Genomic DNA, 16,600 nt, shown 5'->3' with positions numbered 1-16,600 from the left:
TGCCAAGTTGCTCCAAAGTGGTTGGAATTGTTATATACTGCCACATAAAAAATTACCCCTGAACTTAGTGACTTAAAACAGCAGACATTTACTATCGCACAGTTTCTGTGGGTCAGGCAGCAGGAGCTGTTTAGCTGACTTGTTCTGGTTCAGGAAGTTGCAGTCAAGACATTGACCTTCAGAAGGCATGTCTAGGGCTGGAGGATCCACTTCCAAGATGATTCACTCACTTCGCTGTTCATAAAACGTCTAGCTTCCTTTGGGCCCCTCCATACGTCTGCTCACGTGTTCTTATTACATAGCAGCTGGCGTTTCCCAGCCCAGTCACTCAAAAGACAGAAGGAGGGGACTTTTACGGCGTGGTCTCAGAAATCACACATGGTCACTTTCAACACACTCTATTCATTAGAGGCAAGTCACCAAGTGCAGCCCACACTTATGGCATTGGGCTCCACCTATTCAAACCTGGAGTATCAAAGAATTTGTGAACATATTTTGAAACTGTCATGGTGGTTGTGGCAATTTGCAGACCCACCATAATTCTAACAGCATGTCTTTTTCTCCACAGCCTTGCCAACACTTGGTATGATCAGACTCTTCCATTTTTCTTAATCGGATCTCCTTGATTGCTAGTTTGGGCATCTTGTTGCACAGTTTGGGGACATTCTGATTTCCTCTTCTATAAATTTGCTTTTCATCTTTATCTACTGGGTTATCATCTTAGGATTTCTTTGTTCTTCCATGGAATAGCTGTCCAATATTTCAGTTCAACCTTACTTTTAAACCCCCCAAATTAGTCATTACTGTTGTTGTAGCTGTTGTATTTGTTACATCTTACAACCAACACTTACCTAGACTTTTCCACAAGTTTACCTATTTCTCTGCTCATTATTGCTTCTTGCCGGGCACTCTCTCCTGGGTTCAATTCCCTTCTTAATGAGGGGAATTTAGTAATTCTTTCATTGAGGAACTGTAAGTGGAAATCTTTTTTAAGTCTTCGTCTTTTAAACAGTCTTTATTTCAATTTCATTTGAATTATAGTTCTACTTGGCAGAGAATTATAAATTTATTATTTCCTTGGTACTCTGAGGATATTTTGTACCTGATGAAAAGCCTAGTTGTTCACCTGTGAAGACTCATTCTGGACAATTCTAAGTCTACCTTTCCAGATATCAGCTCTCTCCCAATCTTTATAATCTCTCTTTTGTAAACTCTTATTAGATGTAGGTTGGACCTCTTCATTCAAGCTTGGTACTCTTGATTGGTTCATTCAACACCCATTCCTACTCCATTGATGAAGAAGCTGAAGAGGTAATATCTACATTTTTTAGACTCTCTTGCTACAAGAGTTCTAGATGAGGGCTGGCTCCCACATTCAAAAGCACTTGCACAAGTTTGGAATATAGACGTGAGATGAAAGCAGTAGTGTACTGGTGTTTACCAACTGGGGGGTCTCAAAAGAAGTCTTGATTTGCAGCATTTGCCCACTTCCATGGTGTAAGTACTCCCAAGGGGCCAATTCCAAGCTACCAGCATGATGTCACTGAACACCGATTGGGAAGAGCTGGGCAGAAGTATACCAGGACAGCACTGTACAGTATTTCCACCATACACTGCCACAGATCATAGGTAATAACATGCAGTCAAATAATGAGGAAGAGACAGCTTTTTTTATTTATTACCTTTGTTTTTCACGTAACCTAATCGTAAGTTTGTGCTTTATTTAGGAATGTTATATTTCACTTATGTAAGAATGGCTGCGTGCATTCATGAACCTGCTAATAACATTCCTGATAATTTAACAACTGGCTTTCACAGGCTGATATGTACTGACTCACTGGATGAAGGCCTTTTTCCCGACCACTTCTGGCTTTTCCTGTAGCAACATTGCATTGTCCACTCTCCAGCTCCCGGGCTGTAAAGAAGCAGTCGTGGTAATGGCAGCAAGAACAGCAATGGCTTCTGAATCTTTAGAGCACAGCTTTGAGAGCTCATTCTTTGTGGGGGGAGGTGGGGGGTCAGGAGGCAGGTGCAGGAGCAGCAAGCATACTTCAGTGGCCATCTCTGTGTCTCCTCTTCTTTCCTTTCACATTACGTTGTTTTACTAGTCAGAGTGAAGTCAGGAAAACAGAGCCCATGTCAGGTAATTCAGTAAAAGGATTTCAAACAGTGAGCTATCTCCTGCGGGGTTAGAAGGACTGAAAAGCCCCACAGAGGATGGTGAGTGGAATGAGCAATAGCAGAAAGCGGTTCCCATGCCTAGTCTGGAGGGACATGTGGAGAAGGTGGCATTATCAGAACCTCAAAGTTGGGGTGCCCAGACGAAGCTAGAATATTGGTAGGGGCTGCCCATCAGGAGCTGGAACCATGGAAGGAGGACCTCTGCTCTGCCAGCACCCAGCAGGATCCTGACGGAGAGGCACTGCAGGAGGCAGCTGTCCACGGCAGATAGAGGCGGGAGTCTCTGTGGCTATCCCCGCCTTCTCATCGCCTGCGGTTGCTACCCTTTGGCCAGGGAATCTGGAAATACAGCTTGCAAGGATGGGTCCCAGCAAGGCCGAGTGGAGCGAGGGGAGGGAGAAGGATGACAATAAGGAAGCAGGCAAATGACTGGCAGACTGACACATTTAAATCTTGTTATATTTAATCCAGCATTTCTGTGTGTATAGCAGGAAAAGAATCCACAGTAGCTTAGTGGTCACACTGGCAGAACTAGATATCTTTGTGACATTTTTTTAATTTCAAAGATGAGGAAAAGTCCTCTGAGCATCCACGTAGAAAATACAGGTTCCCCACAAAGGAGCAAACTAAATGGGACTGCCTTTAAAGCATCCCTTAAAGTAAAATGAGTAAAGAACTTTAAAAGTTCAATTATGGAGAAAGACTTTAAGGCAAAAGAAAAGTTCTAACTGCAAAGCAATTCAAAATAAAAAGCACTGAACTACAATGAAAGTCATTTCATGTTTTAAAAGGGTACAATCCAAAATGATATATTAGTCACAAATCCCTGTGAGTCATATTTCATATTGCTTTAAAGTAAAAACAATTTCAGCATAAAGAAAAACTGATTAAAAAGTGAGGATAAAAATGAAGACTTTAATGAGAAAAAATAAAAACAAAGAGGATATGAATAATGTACACATTTTTCTGTGAAGTCTGAGTGAATGTGTGTGTGTGTAACAACTCCCCCACCCCCAGAGATCATTTTTCAGATGTCTATAGAACATTCAAAAAAATCTCTCAAATGTAAGACCATAAAGCAAACTTTGGTAAAGATATTTGAATGCAGGTTTGGCACAGCTGAATAAAAGTAAAACAATCTGTAAACTCAATTATTTTAAAAGCTAAAATTGAAATTTTTCCAGCTTTATTGAGATATTCTTGACATATAACTTTGTGTAAGTTTAAGGTGCAGAACATGTTCATTTGATATACTTGGATACCGTTGCATACTGCAAAATGATTACAACCCTAACTTTAACTAATGCCTCCATCATACCACTATTTTTTTTTTTTGGTGAGAACATTTAATATCTACTTTGTTAGCAACTTTCAAATATATGATACAATATTATTCACTATAATCACCATTCTGTATATTAGATGCCCTGAGCTTGTTCATTAAAATTGAAAAACTTAATATCCCTCTTAACCACTTCTTAGATCAAAGTTTAAATTATAATTAAAACTATAGGTTTTCTTTAAAAAAAACAAAACATGGAAATGTTTTTATTTAAAAAGCATATTCAGGTATAATGTGAGGTAGTCATTGCTCGCATTACTTGTTTGTTTGTTAATCCTCAGCTGAAGATATTTTTCCCGTTAATTTTTTTAGAGAGTGGTAGGAAGGAGGGAGTGGGGGGTGGGGGAGAGAGAGAGAGAGAGAGAGAGAGAGAGAGGGAGAGAAATGCCCATTGATGAGGGAGGGAGGGAGAAAGAAAGAGAGAGAGAGAGAGAAATATCGGTGAGAGAGACACATCAATTGGCTGCCTCCTACACGCACTCTGACCAAGGCAGGGGATTAAACCTGAAACCAAGGCATGTGCCCTCGGCTGGAAATCGAACCCAAGACCCTTTCAGTGTGTGGGCTGATGCTCTAACCACTGAACAACACCAGCCAGGGCAAATGCCCCCATTATTTTAAAGAGAAAAATAAATACCAAGTAAGTATTCAACACTAACTTCTTAGAAAAATAACAACAAAACAAAGACAACAGAAAGTAAAGAAATAATGAAAGAGATGAATTAGAAAGTAGACAAATGGAAGGAGCTGGTTCAATTTCTAAAACAAAAGCAATAAACCAAACACATTTATGACAAGTTTATTAAAACAAATAGAGAAAGCATAAGTAGACTGCACTCTGAAATATGAGAATTCTACGTACAAGTCTAGACCAATAAATTTAAAACTGCTTTTCTCTCAATATATAGGAATTAGATTTTCTTATTAGAAAAAAATATAATTTAATATTATTCATACTTATTAAAAATCTTGACATAACACTTTGTTATACAGTGACGTGAAAATCTGATTTTATGTTGGGTGTATTTCCATACTGATTTTAACACCTCCAAATGTTAGAAAAATGTCACTGACAGTATTTGCTAAATCACAATATTCATTTTTCCTTCTTTTAAATCACTAAACGAAGTTCTTTTTTATTACAACCTCATATATACTTCCCTGAATTAAATAACAATAGACATCTGCCAGGAAGAAACTGCTCTGCAGCCACAATGCTGATGCTAACAATGCTCCTTTTTCAACTCCATCCCACAAGCAGGCCAACATTTTTGCTGACTTGGCTCGTAACATTTCATCTTCCCTAATGTCGATGGATGGTTTTGCAAACTGATTGAAAGATTTCAAATTTTTAACAAATGGGTCTACAAAGCACTTGATGAATTCATTTGGGAGATTCTGAAACAGTCAGAGAAAATCGGTTTCCAGATTTTTTTTTAACTTCACAGACTAGGGCTTGTAGATCGCACACTCAGATCAAATCAAATTTTTTATGCAACAAAATCATAGAGTGGTTGAAACATCTCAAAAAAACATCCATTTTTGCCGAAACCGGTTTTGCTCAGTGGATAGAGCATCGGCCTGCAGACTGAAAGGTCCCAGGTTCGATTCCCGTCAAGGGCATGGACCTCGGTTGCAGGCTCCTCCCGGGCCCAAGCCCTGGTCGGGGCACGTGCAGGAGGCAGCCCCTTGGCGTGTTTCGACCAGTTTGGCTCAGTGTATAGAGCGCCGGCCCGCGGACTGAAGGGTCCCAGGTTCGATTCCAGTCAAGGGCATGTACCTTGGTTGTGGGCACATCCCCAGTAGGAGGTGTGCAAGAGACAGCTGATCGATGTTTCTCTTTCAATGATGTTTCTAACTCTCTATCTCTCTCCCTTCCTCTCTGTAAAAAATCAATAAAATATATTTTTTTAAAAAAAACATCCATTTTTAAAAACGCTCTCTCCGTAGCATGAGTTCCCTTCGAAAAGCAGTTACCTCCTCAATCTTTGTGTTTGACGACTCTTTTAAGAGCTTTGCCCTGAAATAAGACACACGTTTTACTGGGGTCTAAAGGCCATGAGCAGTCATCTTCCATCTCATCTCAAAGCCTTTAGCCAGGCTTCAGTATTCGTGAGAGTGAAGAAAGCTCGGCATCTTAAAGTCTTTTTGAAGTTTCTTCATTGGTTTTGGCCAACTTTTGTCCAAGCTGATGGGCTTGGCCGTGTTTTAGTTCACGAAGTGCCTGATGAAAGTCACTTTGGGGACCACAGGAAATGCCAACCTGGTCATTCTGTTGAGGTCCACTTGGGTCTCCAGGATCAGCATGATCCACAAGCTGGGGCTTCTTGACGCACGTCTCGCCTGTTCCCTGGGTGTTAGTCTACTGAAAACTGATTAACATAATCTGTCAGTCCCCGGACCAGGCCCTTGTGCCACAAACCGCTGAAAACAAGTACAAGAGGAAGGTCTACTGCCAATGGCCCTTGTATAGGAGGCCCCCTTCCTTGACATGTCACTCCCGCCACACTGGACCAGCACGCATATGGGCAGCTGAGGGGTCAGCATCACTCTACAGTAGATAATCAGTAAAAGTGTAATTCCTTCCTCTTCGCTTCCTGTACCCCCAAGGAATACTTTGCACACCCCATTCTGCAAATCCCTGCAGAAATACTGTCGTGAAGATGAGGAAAAAGACAAGATACCCATACCTCTACAATTAAGTACCACTTTCCTAGAAATTCTACTTAAGGCAGTAAAACATGAACAGAATTAAGAGACTACTTAAAAGGAATAAACCAAGGAAAAAAATCAAATCATCAAAAGCCTAGAGCGAAACAGATATAACTATTTAAGTCATCTTGCATAGTAAAAGGTCATTCAAAGTTGAAATGTAACTTAAAGAATTTACAAAGGAAAAGATTGAGAGTCTTTCCAGAATAAACACAACCTTCTGAATATTATAAACAGCATAAATAAAAGTAACAAGCAAAGAGGGACTACAAAAAGGATATGACAGACAATCCACAAAATTGGAAAAACAAACAACTAATAAAATATATGAAAACAATACTTGACCTTACAAGTAACCAAGGAAATAAAATTTTTATGCCATTATCTGCCTTTCAACATGGGAAGATGATGCTCATATTTTGTTTTTAACCTGCTGGTGAGACTGTAATGGTACTCTGTAGCAGGTGAAGAAAAAGTTTAGAGAAAACAATAAGGCAGTGTGTATGAAGTCTAAAAAATGGTTCTCACCCTGGGACCCAATGGCTCTATTGTTTCAAAATCCACCCTTAGATACGGTCAAAGACTTGTGCACCAAAAAATTGCATTGTTTTATATTTTAAATGGAAAAACAAAGATAAGAAAAGGAAGGAAGAAAGACAAAAAATATATAGTAATTAAAACAAAGTATATTTATATCAGAGTAGTTTGTGTATCAATGATGTTTATTAAAATTTTAATGATGTCAGAAATCTCTATCATACACTGTTAACTTGAAAAAGTATTTCAAGTACAAAAACTGAACACACTTCTTGCTCCTAAATCCCATGAACATCATGGAATAGAGGAACAAAATGGAATAAGTTTATAAAAGTATTGAGTATGGAAAAGGGGGCCGCCAAAAAACTGGCAAATCTCTGGAAGGTAGAATTGTTTTTGCTCATCTTGATGGACAAGGTTGAGCAGAGCGAGGCCAGGCTGAAAGCATTTCAAGGGGAAGGCCATGGAACACCACAGAGCAGCCATGCTGGCAGGTACTGGGCGCTGGAATGGAGGAAGGGTAGGAACTGAGGGTGACTGAGTAAAGCCTTTACTGGGAACAGCTGGATGGGTTTCCCACCCCTAGGAAATGGCCCTACTAAAGGAGTAATCTGCCTGAGGTTGGGTGGGTGCTCCAGGGTAAGGCCCTCTTCCTCTGGCATTGGCATATGGGCAACCTATTCACCCCTTCCCCATCTTGCAGCCTAAAATGATTCCTGCTAGTCAGTATGCCCCATCCATCTCCTTGTCTTTCATAAGAACACAATTCCTCTGAGGCAGGAGAAAGCTGGTATTGAGAGGAAACCTGGCCCTTATATTGGCCCATTTCATTTCAGAAGTGTCAGAATGACAATGGCCAAATGAGAATTGTCAGAAAATCAGTATCACCAAAGAAAAAATCAAATAATCAAAAACCTAGAGTGAAACAGATATAAATATGTAACTCAGGACAGAAAACGTGACTCCAGCGCCAACAACGAGGACTCAGGAAAGAAAGACGCCTTGGAAGAATTTGAATGTAACACTTCAGGGAGAACTATGAAAAATGAGTAGCCTGAGATCAAGAATTCAGGCAAATTAAAATTTTGTTTTAAAATAATCCATAGAAGGACTAAGGGTAAAAGTCATGGAAATCACACAGAATATAAAAATAGACAATCTGAGAGAAAACTTAATTACTAAATACTAAGGATTAATGCAGAGGGGCCACACCCACCTAATAAGCATTTCAGAACAAGAGAGAGAGAACATGGAGGAGAGGAAATCATAGAAGAAAAATTTACAGAGCTGATGAACCTTCAGATTGAAAAGGCCTGTCAAATAGTCTGAAATTTCATACAGTTTCAGAACACAAAGATTAACATTTTTAAAAAGCATTCTAAAGCTTCTAGAGGGAAGAACTGACAACTTTCTAATGAATGATAATTATGAGACACCGTTCAGCATCATTAGATACTAGGTAACAGCAGAACATCTAAGCCTTACAGGAAAAAATAACTTATACCCAGTCAATATCCAATCAAGATAGGGGCCTAGCAAGTTTATGAGTCATAGACGCTTCCTAACAGAGCCACTTAATGAATTATCTTAGCAAAACACAAAAGGAATCCAAGAAATTAGAGAACCTAATTTCTGGGATGCAACTCATGAGTGAAATCTGACAGTGAGGGTACAGCCAGAAGACGGCTGAAGGAGCAAATCAGAGCCACAGTGCCAAGTGCTCAGGGCAGGGGAAAGGGATTTGGGGCAGCAAAGAGGGTGCTGATGAGAGGAGAAGCCAAATGCCGACATCAAATGTCAAATGTCAAATACAAGTAGAGTGGGCTCCCCTCTCTACTTCACTCTCCCTTCCAATTTGTGGGGTTTTTAAAATATTTCTCCTACAGAGAAGCGACACAGACTAATGATACAACATTTGTTTCTGCAGTGAATAGTTACATAAGCATCATATTATAAACACTAATTATTTTGTTTTCAAATCCAAAATTGATAGATAAATCACAGAAATGTCAACTCCAGACAGAGACCAGAGTGCAAGTTCTTGACACCCTAAGCGTCTCCTGATAAAACTGTGGTTGAGAAAAAGGGGGGGAGTGCAAAAGAATGTGTGGTGCCAAGACTCTCACCGTGGGAGGTCAAAAGGTACTGTTTACAGTTAATAAAGAAATAAAGATATAAATGCAACAAAGCTCAATTTGGAAATAAAAATGTGGCTGGCAAAGATTGGAAAGTGAAAGGGGAGGAACTGCTACAGGCAGTGGGGATCTCCTTGTCTTTCGTAAGAGAGGATGGAGACATGCCATTTAAAGTGCCATCAACAATGTAGAAGCACTTCAGGTGGAGTGATTTCATCTGCCTAACGCATTAACAATTACAAGTGGTTGGAAGTAGTTGCCTCTGACATGTGGGTTTGATTGGTGGGAACTCTTTTTTTGTAACTATCTTGTTTTTGTTATCTTACTAGTGGCCCGGTGCATGAAATTCATGCACTCGAGGGGTAGGGGTGTCCCTCAGCCTGGCCTGTGACCTCTCACAGTCTGGGAGCCCTCGGGGGATGTCAGACATCCATAGTGCTGCCTCAGAGGCAGGAGAGGCTCCTGCCACCATAGCTGCGCTCACCAGCCATAAGTCTGGCTCAGGGCTTCTAGCTGAGCAGCACTCCCTCTGTGGAAGCGCACTGACCACCAGGGGGCAGCTCCTGCATTGAGCATCTGCCCCTAGGTGGTCAGTGCGCATCATAGCGACCAGTCATTCTGCCATTCAATTTGTATATTAGCCTTTTATTATATAGGACTCCTGTATTACTTTTATAAGATCAGGTCATAAAATTACATGTAAAGCATATCTACAATTATATAAATATAGTCACCTAGTCACATGCATACTCATATGCATATTCATATATATGTATATTCATATATCTGTGTGTATATATATTCATAGGAAAATTATTAGAAAGAAATAAACCAAAATGTAAATGCTAGTTATTGCTGAGTGTTGGATTTACTGTACATAATTGTATTCTTATTTGTTTGAACTTTCCACACTTAGTACCATGGGTCTAATTCATTTTCATAGCTAGAAAAAAACTAACATCATTTCACAAACTAAAGAGCCTGCCTGGAATTTCCTCCACATGGGGGTTGGGCCCCAGGGAGTCTGAGGACAGGACCAAGGTTGCTTCAAGGCCAGGGCTCAAGAGACCACAGCCGTCATGTGCCCACACACACTGTGTCTGCAGCGCAAGCCTCAGCAGACAGAGCCTTGGCCAGAGAATGTTAATTAAGGGCTAGTGTTAACAACTGGTCGCGTCGACCAGAACAGATGTGCATCTCCTACATCAGTTTTGATTTTGAGTGGATCTGTCTCCTCAAGAATTTCCAGGGATCAAAGGCCAGCAGGTAATTAGGTGGATGCGCCTGCTGGAAGGAATCGTCCGCCAGTGTCCTAGGGACGCTGAGGTTCACCTCCCAACAGAGATGCTTTTGGCAGATGCTTTGAGTTCTGAAATAATTAGACAAAAAGTTCAGCTGCTTTGTAAGGCTTCTCCTTAGGCTATTATAATCTTTTTTAATTAAGAAGTTGAACATTAAAGGAATTAACTTTAATAAATTTCTATGCATCTTCCTTTGAGATCCTCATGTCAGGTTCTCCTGCTAACTCTTCTAGACACTTCTGGCTGCTCGGGCACCAGTATCAAGCTGAGAGCCCTGGACAACTTTCTGCAAAGGTGGGCGATCCTATTGGCAGAGTCAGGAGCCCTCACACAAAGACAGTGGAGCACAAAAGACCTGGATTGGTGGGGAATGCCTGCACACCGTCCCCAACATTGACTGTGGAGAGTTCTCCGGAATGGCACGTTCAATTCTTTACCAGCTCTCTTAGTCTGCTCGGACTGCCATAAGCAAATATCTTAGACTGGGTGGCTTACATAAGAAAGTTATTTTCTCACAGTGATGGAAGCAAGAAGTCCAAGGTAACAGGTGCCGGCATGGTCAGTGTCTGTTAAGAACTCTCTTTCCGGTTTGTAGATAGCCACCTTCTTGCTGTGTCCCCACACGGTGGGAGAGAGAGAATATACGCAAGCTCTCTGGTATCTCTTCTTATGAGGGCACTAATTCCATCACAAAGACCCCACCACTGTGACCTCATCTAAGTCCAATTTCCTCCAAAGCCCTCACCTCCAAAAACCATCACATGGGGGGGGCGGGGTATGGTTTCAACACACGCAATTTGAAAGGGACAGAATTCCGTCTATAGCGGTAGCCAAGTTGAGAATAAACATGAAGATGCACAAAATCAAGCAGGTCTCTAAAAGTCTGTTGCTTTTTTGTTTTTTTTAATTAGCCCTACCTTACCTGAAAAAAGCTATAAGAGATCATAGAGAAAGGTGTAAGGCCCCTGGAGATGTAGCCTCATTGTGGTAAATTTACATAAAATGAAAAGCATGTAAATTAGATTCATTCAACCCATCATGCAGATGAAAAGTGGTTTGGAGTTTACCCATTATTTTGCATTTGACCGCATAAATATTTGGAAATAAGACCATAGTGCTGAGGACAAGGTCTTCATCTTTTTCTGAGGTTTCTTCTCATTCTGCCACTAATCTGAGGCCGTGCCCAGGGAAGGCTGAAGCCGATCTAGCCACAAGAGAGGTCAATTCACCCACTCAGTTATTGGGTGGAAGACACTCAAAGCTTCTAGTATGCTGTGATCCAGGATGGTTTGCAGCAGAAGTCACAGCCCATGTCCTCGGAAAATTACAAAACTGCTGGGATACGAGTCCCAGAGATTAAGTAACTGTGAGAACTGTGCCTACTCGGGCAGAGAAGAGTGGCACCCAGAAGCCAGCACCGGCTGGGCCTCCAGTTGGTGTGGGGAGGCTGACACTGGGCACAGACCTCTCACCTGCAGGAGAGACACTGGTGCCCTCAGACAGCCATGCCCAAGACAGTGGGCAGCATCAGGAATGTCGCAAACAGGACACAAGGTCATCCCAACAGCTGGACAGTAAATGCAGGGTGGCAGTCACCTTGGGGACAGCTGGCAAGAGGAGGGCCCCAGCTAATGGGAGAAGAAAAAGGCAGAAACCAACAATAAGCACAAGCTAAGATGGTGAGTTCACCAGGAGGCCACCTCTGAGTCACTGCCTGACCTTCACCAAGACCTGTGATGGAGAGGAATCTGCTAAAGAAATGAGAAGCCTTTCTATACTCAAGAGACGTGAAAAACAAAACCTCATCAACAGCAAGAGTCCACAAAGTACAACCACACTCTGAGCTCCTCGGTCACAATGTTCTCCCAGCATCGAGCCCAGAATCAGACATCGGAGGTGTACAAATGTTTGTGGAGTGCATGCCTGCATAAATGAATACATGATGTGAAGGAGCTTTTCCTTCTGAGAACCAGTATAACAGAGGCAAGAAGACAATCCCTCCCTGAGCTACTGTCCCATCCACAAGAGAGGTCAATTCACCCACTTTCCTATAGCAAATCACATCTCCAGGGCCAGTGGGGGCAGAAAAGTAAAACTTGGGAGCTAAAACTCTCATGGAGTCATAATGATGCTAGAAGTTTCTCTGAGGACCTTGACCATCTGGCATGATAAATACCAAAGGAAAATTCCTAAGAATAGGTCATGCATAAAAATAGTGAACATTTTTACATGGCAGGCAATTCTAAGCAATGTTAATTAGCATCTCTGTTATACCTTGTGAGACAGGCTTACTATTACCCCCATTTTACAGATGAGGAAAATGAAGCAAAGACAAATGAAACAACTGGTCCAAAACTTCAGAATTAGCAAGTGGGAGAGCGGGAAGTCAAACCCAAGTGGCTTGGCTCCAGAGACAACACCTAAGACGACATCTACAGAAGCTGTCCCTGGGACGGACAGGGAGCAACAACGAAAGGCATTTACTCATCCTGGAAGTTTGCATTGACTGCTGGCCCTGTTCACCTTTCTGAAGCTACAACATGAGGCAGGGCCCCTGCTCTTGGAAGCATACACACTAGTCTGTCTGCAAATAAAGACCCTGAAAGCCAGTGTGAGGCTTGAAAGGGTGGGAGGAACTCGGGAACGAAACCCTCTCCTCTGAGGGAGCAAGCAGCCCAAGACCAGGGAATGGGAAGGATAAAGGGCACTATGAAAAGAATGGCGAGAGGAGCATTCACCTGGTCACACAAATAGGGACTCAAGGAATGCAAGGGGCTCCATGACTGAGGCGAGGAAGCCACCTTTACAAGCCCTTGGCTGAGGGCATCAGAGGGACAGTTCAGAATGGCAGGCAGGGAAGGCGTCCAGGAAGCAAAACAAACACCAGTGCAAGGTCCCCCGCTGTTTGCTGTCTTCTTCTACCCCCCAGCCAGCCAGGAAGAGCAGCACTGGATCGCGTCCCAAACTCCGCTCCATGCCAAAGAGGTACAAAAGCCAACCTAATTTAGTCATCTTGTCTCCACTCTCTCCTAAAATGACCTTACTCAGCAGGTCCAAGGAGATGGTCCAAGTTTGAAGGAGGAGCTGAGCCTGTACCTCCTGCTCCAAGGCTGCCGGGGGCGGAAGTTTCAGACCAGAGTATGGAGAAAGATGTAGACTCGGACAAGATGCCGACACTTGCCAAGGGGGTCCCTACCAGCCCTCTCCCACCTAGGCGCTCCCCCAGTCCTGCCCACTCACCACCCTTCATTCTCTGACTGCTCATGGTGGCCCTTCTGCTATGTCCAGCTCAAGGACTTGCTCAGGGAGGGGGCCTTTCCCAACCCTCAGGCACCTCAATGTATAAAGAGAAGCTGCTTGGCAGGTTAGCATTCAAGCTAAAGAGCCCTGGCCCAGGCCTGGCTCTGCCACCTTCTAGCTGTAAAGCCCTAGACCAGTGGTCGGCAAACTGCAGCCAGATGTTGAGTATGATTCCCTACTCGTTCTGTGTGGAGTAGGGTTCGGTATCTGAAAGAGGAGCCGCACAGCAAATGAGAGAAAAAGACACGAGATAATTTTGCAATATTGGGGGACCAGGCGGCCAAGTCCCGAAGGACTTCCTCCCTGTGCTCAGGCCTCACCAAGCTTTTATTGATTCTGGGATGCACCCATAGCATAGCCCTTAGGCAGGTGACCTCTGGCAACAGGCAGACTAGCCCATCAGCAAGGATTTACATAATAATAAATGGGGGAGTAGTTTCAGCTAACACTGTCTGGACAAACAGAGGTGGCGCCTAGCTCCAAGCTTTGCTAGGGCTTCAAAGGCACCCAGCCTTTAGGGGGTTTCCAGGAGTTCTCTGTCTAAGTTTATCAGATAGTGAAGGCAATAAACAGTTTCCCACATCTCCCCCTTATTTTTTCTTTAAAAAATAATCAAGTCCCAATTTCAATGTCCAAAAGTTCTGAGTCCATGTTTCAATGTCCAAAAGTTCATGTGTACACGCCAGCAATGAAATGTTGGTTCTGGATTGCAGCCCCTTCAGTGTGGCTCTTCCACAAAATACCACGTGTGGGCACACACGTGCAGTGCGATTGAAACTTCCTGGACGCACTCAAGGGGCCAAAGAGCCGCATGTGGCTCGCGAGCCGCAGTTTGCCGACCACGGCCCTAGACAATGCAACTCTTCTAAGCCTTAGTTTTCTCATCAATAAAATTCAAGCTGTGAGGTATTTACCTCACTGCCCGGTAGTGAGCATTAACTGGAATTATCCAGAGAATACTTAGCACAGAGCCTGGTCAGATGCACCGGCTCCCGGCACTCGGGATGCTGCCAAATACCCACAGCTGTGGCCTCCGCACAGCCGCACTCAGGAACATCAGTGGATAAGGAAGGTCCAGCTGGGGGAGGGAAGGCGGAGTCAAAAGAGTGTGCCCCCGGGGGCTGTGATGTTGACACCACCTGGCACCACCTTAGACATCACCTGGGAGCGTTGCAGACCTCAGTCGTGAACCAGGATGACCGTGGGGCACCTTGATGCATCTGGTGGCATCAGTACCTACACACAAGGGCAGAGCGCGAAGTTGTAGAGTGGCCAACAGGAAAATGAAGATGGTCTATGAAAGCAGTGAAAACCGTGGACTGGATATGTTCTAAGAGGAGGAAGGCAATGGTTTGGATGCTGTAGCAGGGCCCAGACTTTAAAGAAAACTAGGGATGATTCAAGGACACAGGAAAGACTCAAGAGATGCACATAGGAAAGTGGTGAGCAAACAGGGAAGGAGCAAACCAAAGGTGACAGGCCAACTGCCACAAGGGAGCCATTTCCAAGCAGGGAAGGCTCGCTCACACCTGGGACAGACAGCTGTGTCTCAGCATTGCTAGGGCCACCTGCCCCAGACTGCGAGGAGAAGTTGGTTCCTAAGGAGTCACTCCCTTATATTATTGTGTTTTTACTTTTTGACTTGGGGTGCACCCACAGGCTGTGTTCCCATAACACACAGCACTGTGCCGCTCTGGAGTGAGGGGGTGGGGGGGGGTCACGGGTGAACCACAATTATCAAGAAATCCCCATTCCAGGGGATTTTTTTTTCTGAAAAAATATCATTCTTAAAATATAATTTTGGAAATGGCGTCTTAGGTTGAGAAAATTTAGGAAAGATAAGTCAGTCAAAAAAATGACAACTGCATCTTTTCTTTTCTTTTTTAATGGTTTTGGCAAGTTGGCTCTGGGAAATCTGGATAAACAGTGACCATAATTACCATAACTGTTTTCTCACTGAAAAAAATTTGTAATTTAAAACTATGAGAAAGGATAAGGGAAAATTTGCCCTACCATGGATTTTTTAAGTTACTATAATGAAACCAGGGTGGCCCTGGAAAAAGAATGGAGAAGAGTAGAGTAGAACCAACAGATCAGAAATTCAGTCCAAATGTGTTATTTGGTATAACACAAAACTGGCATTTCTCAATCAGTGGACGGACTAGTCAATAAGTAGTATTGGAAAGATTGAAAATCGTTTGATAAAACAATAAAATAGGTTCCCTATATCATATCACAGGCACAATTAATAATAGGTGGCTTTTTTTAATATAATGATAAAAATATATATTAGACGTCTGGTTAAAAAATGGCAAATCAATCTCACTCATTTATTGCCTCTCATTTCCCAAACACTGTGCAAATAAGAATGAAGGAGGAAGGACCGGAGGCAGGGACACATTCCTCTGTGAGGCAGGAGGACAAAGAGGAGGGGACACAGAGGGCTCCAAGGGATCTGGAGGTAAGAAAGCACAGGGGATTGCCCTAGCTGCTTTGGCTCAGTGAATAGGGCATCCGACTGTGGACTGAAGGGTCCCAGGTTCGATTCCAGTAAAGGGCATATGCCCGGGGTTGCGGGCTCGATCCCCAATAGGGGGTGTACAGGAGGCAAACGATCAATGATTCTCTCTCATCAATGATGTTTCTCTCTCTCCCATGCCCTTCCTCTCTGAAATCAATATATATATTTAAAAAAGAAAGCACAGGGGAGTTTAGGGCCTTAGTGGAGGGAAGGGTAGGACAGGTTCTTGCCTGCCATGAGTCTACACTAGGAAGGGGCCAGCCAGTCGGTGCCAGAACCCTGAGAAGCACACACTGGTAGTGTCTGTGCTGCGGGAGGCCCTGGTCAGAGGCAGACAGAGCCCTGTCCCTAGCTCTGAGCTGGCATCCCGCTCCTGTGCCCTGTGTCCGGGAGCCAGCAGGTCAGCCTCAGCAGAAATAAAAAAGAGGGCACACCAGGCCCAGTGCAGGAGTGGAGTGAGGTGCCTCTGTGCACAGAACCCAGGGGCCCTCGGCTCCCACCCAGCCTGATGGCAGAATCCAGCACCAAGCTCCCTGAAACCTTGCTCCCAGCGTGGTTCCCAGGATTGGGG

The 16,600-nt window shown here is 43.5% G+C and overlaps 1 protein-coding gene across 2 annotated transcripts in view; it reads right to left on the bottom strand.

The window, feature by feature from the left end:
- Positions 1-16,600, bottom strand: part of CALN1 (calneuron 1) — a 446,046-nt gene that overhangs the window by 304,187 nt on the left and 125,259 nt on the right. The window lies entirely within an intron of this gene.

Source organism: Myotis davidii, unplaced genomic scaffold (assembly GCF_000327345.1).
Source record: "Myotis davidii unplaced genomic scaffold, ASM32734v1 scaffold424, whole genome shotgun sequence".
Classification (NCBI taxonomy): domain Eukaryota; kingdom Metazoa; phylum Chordata; class Mammalia; order Chiroptera; family Vespertilionidae; genus Myotis; species Myotis davidii.
This window is presented reverse-complemented; position numbering and strand designations above follow the sequence as displayed.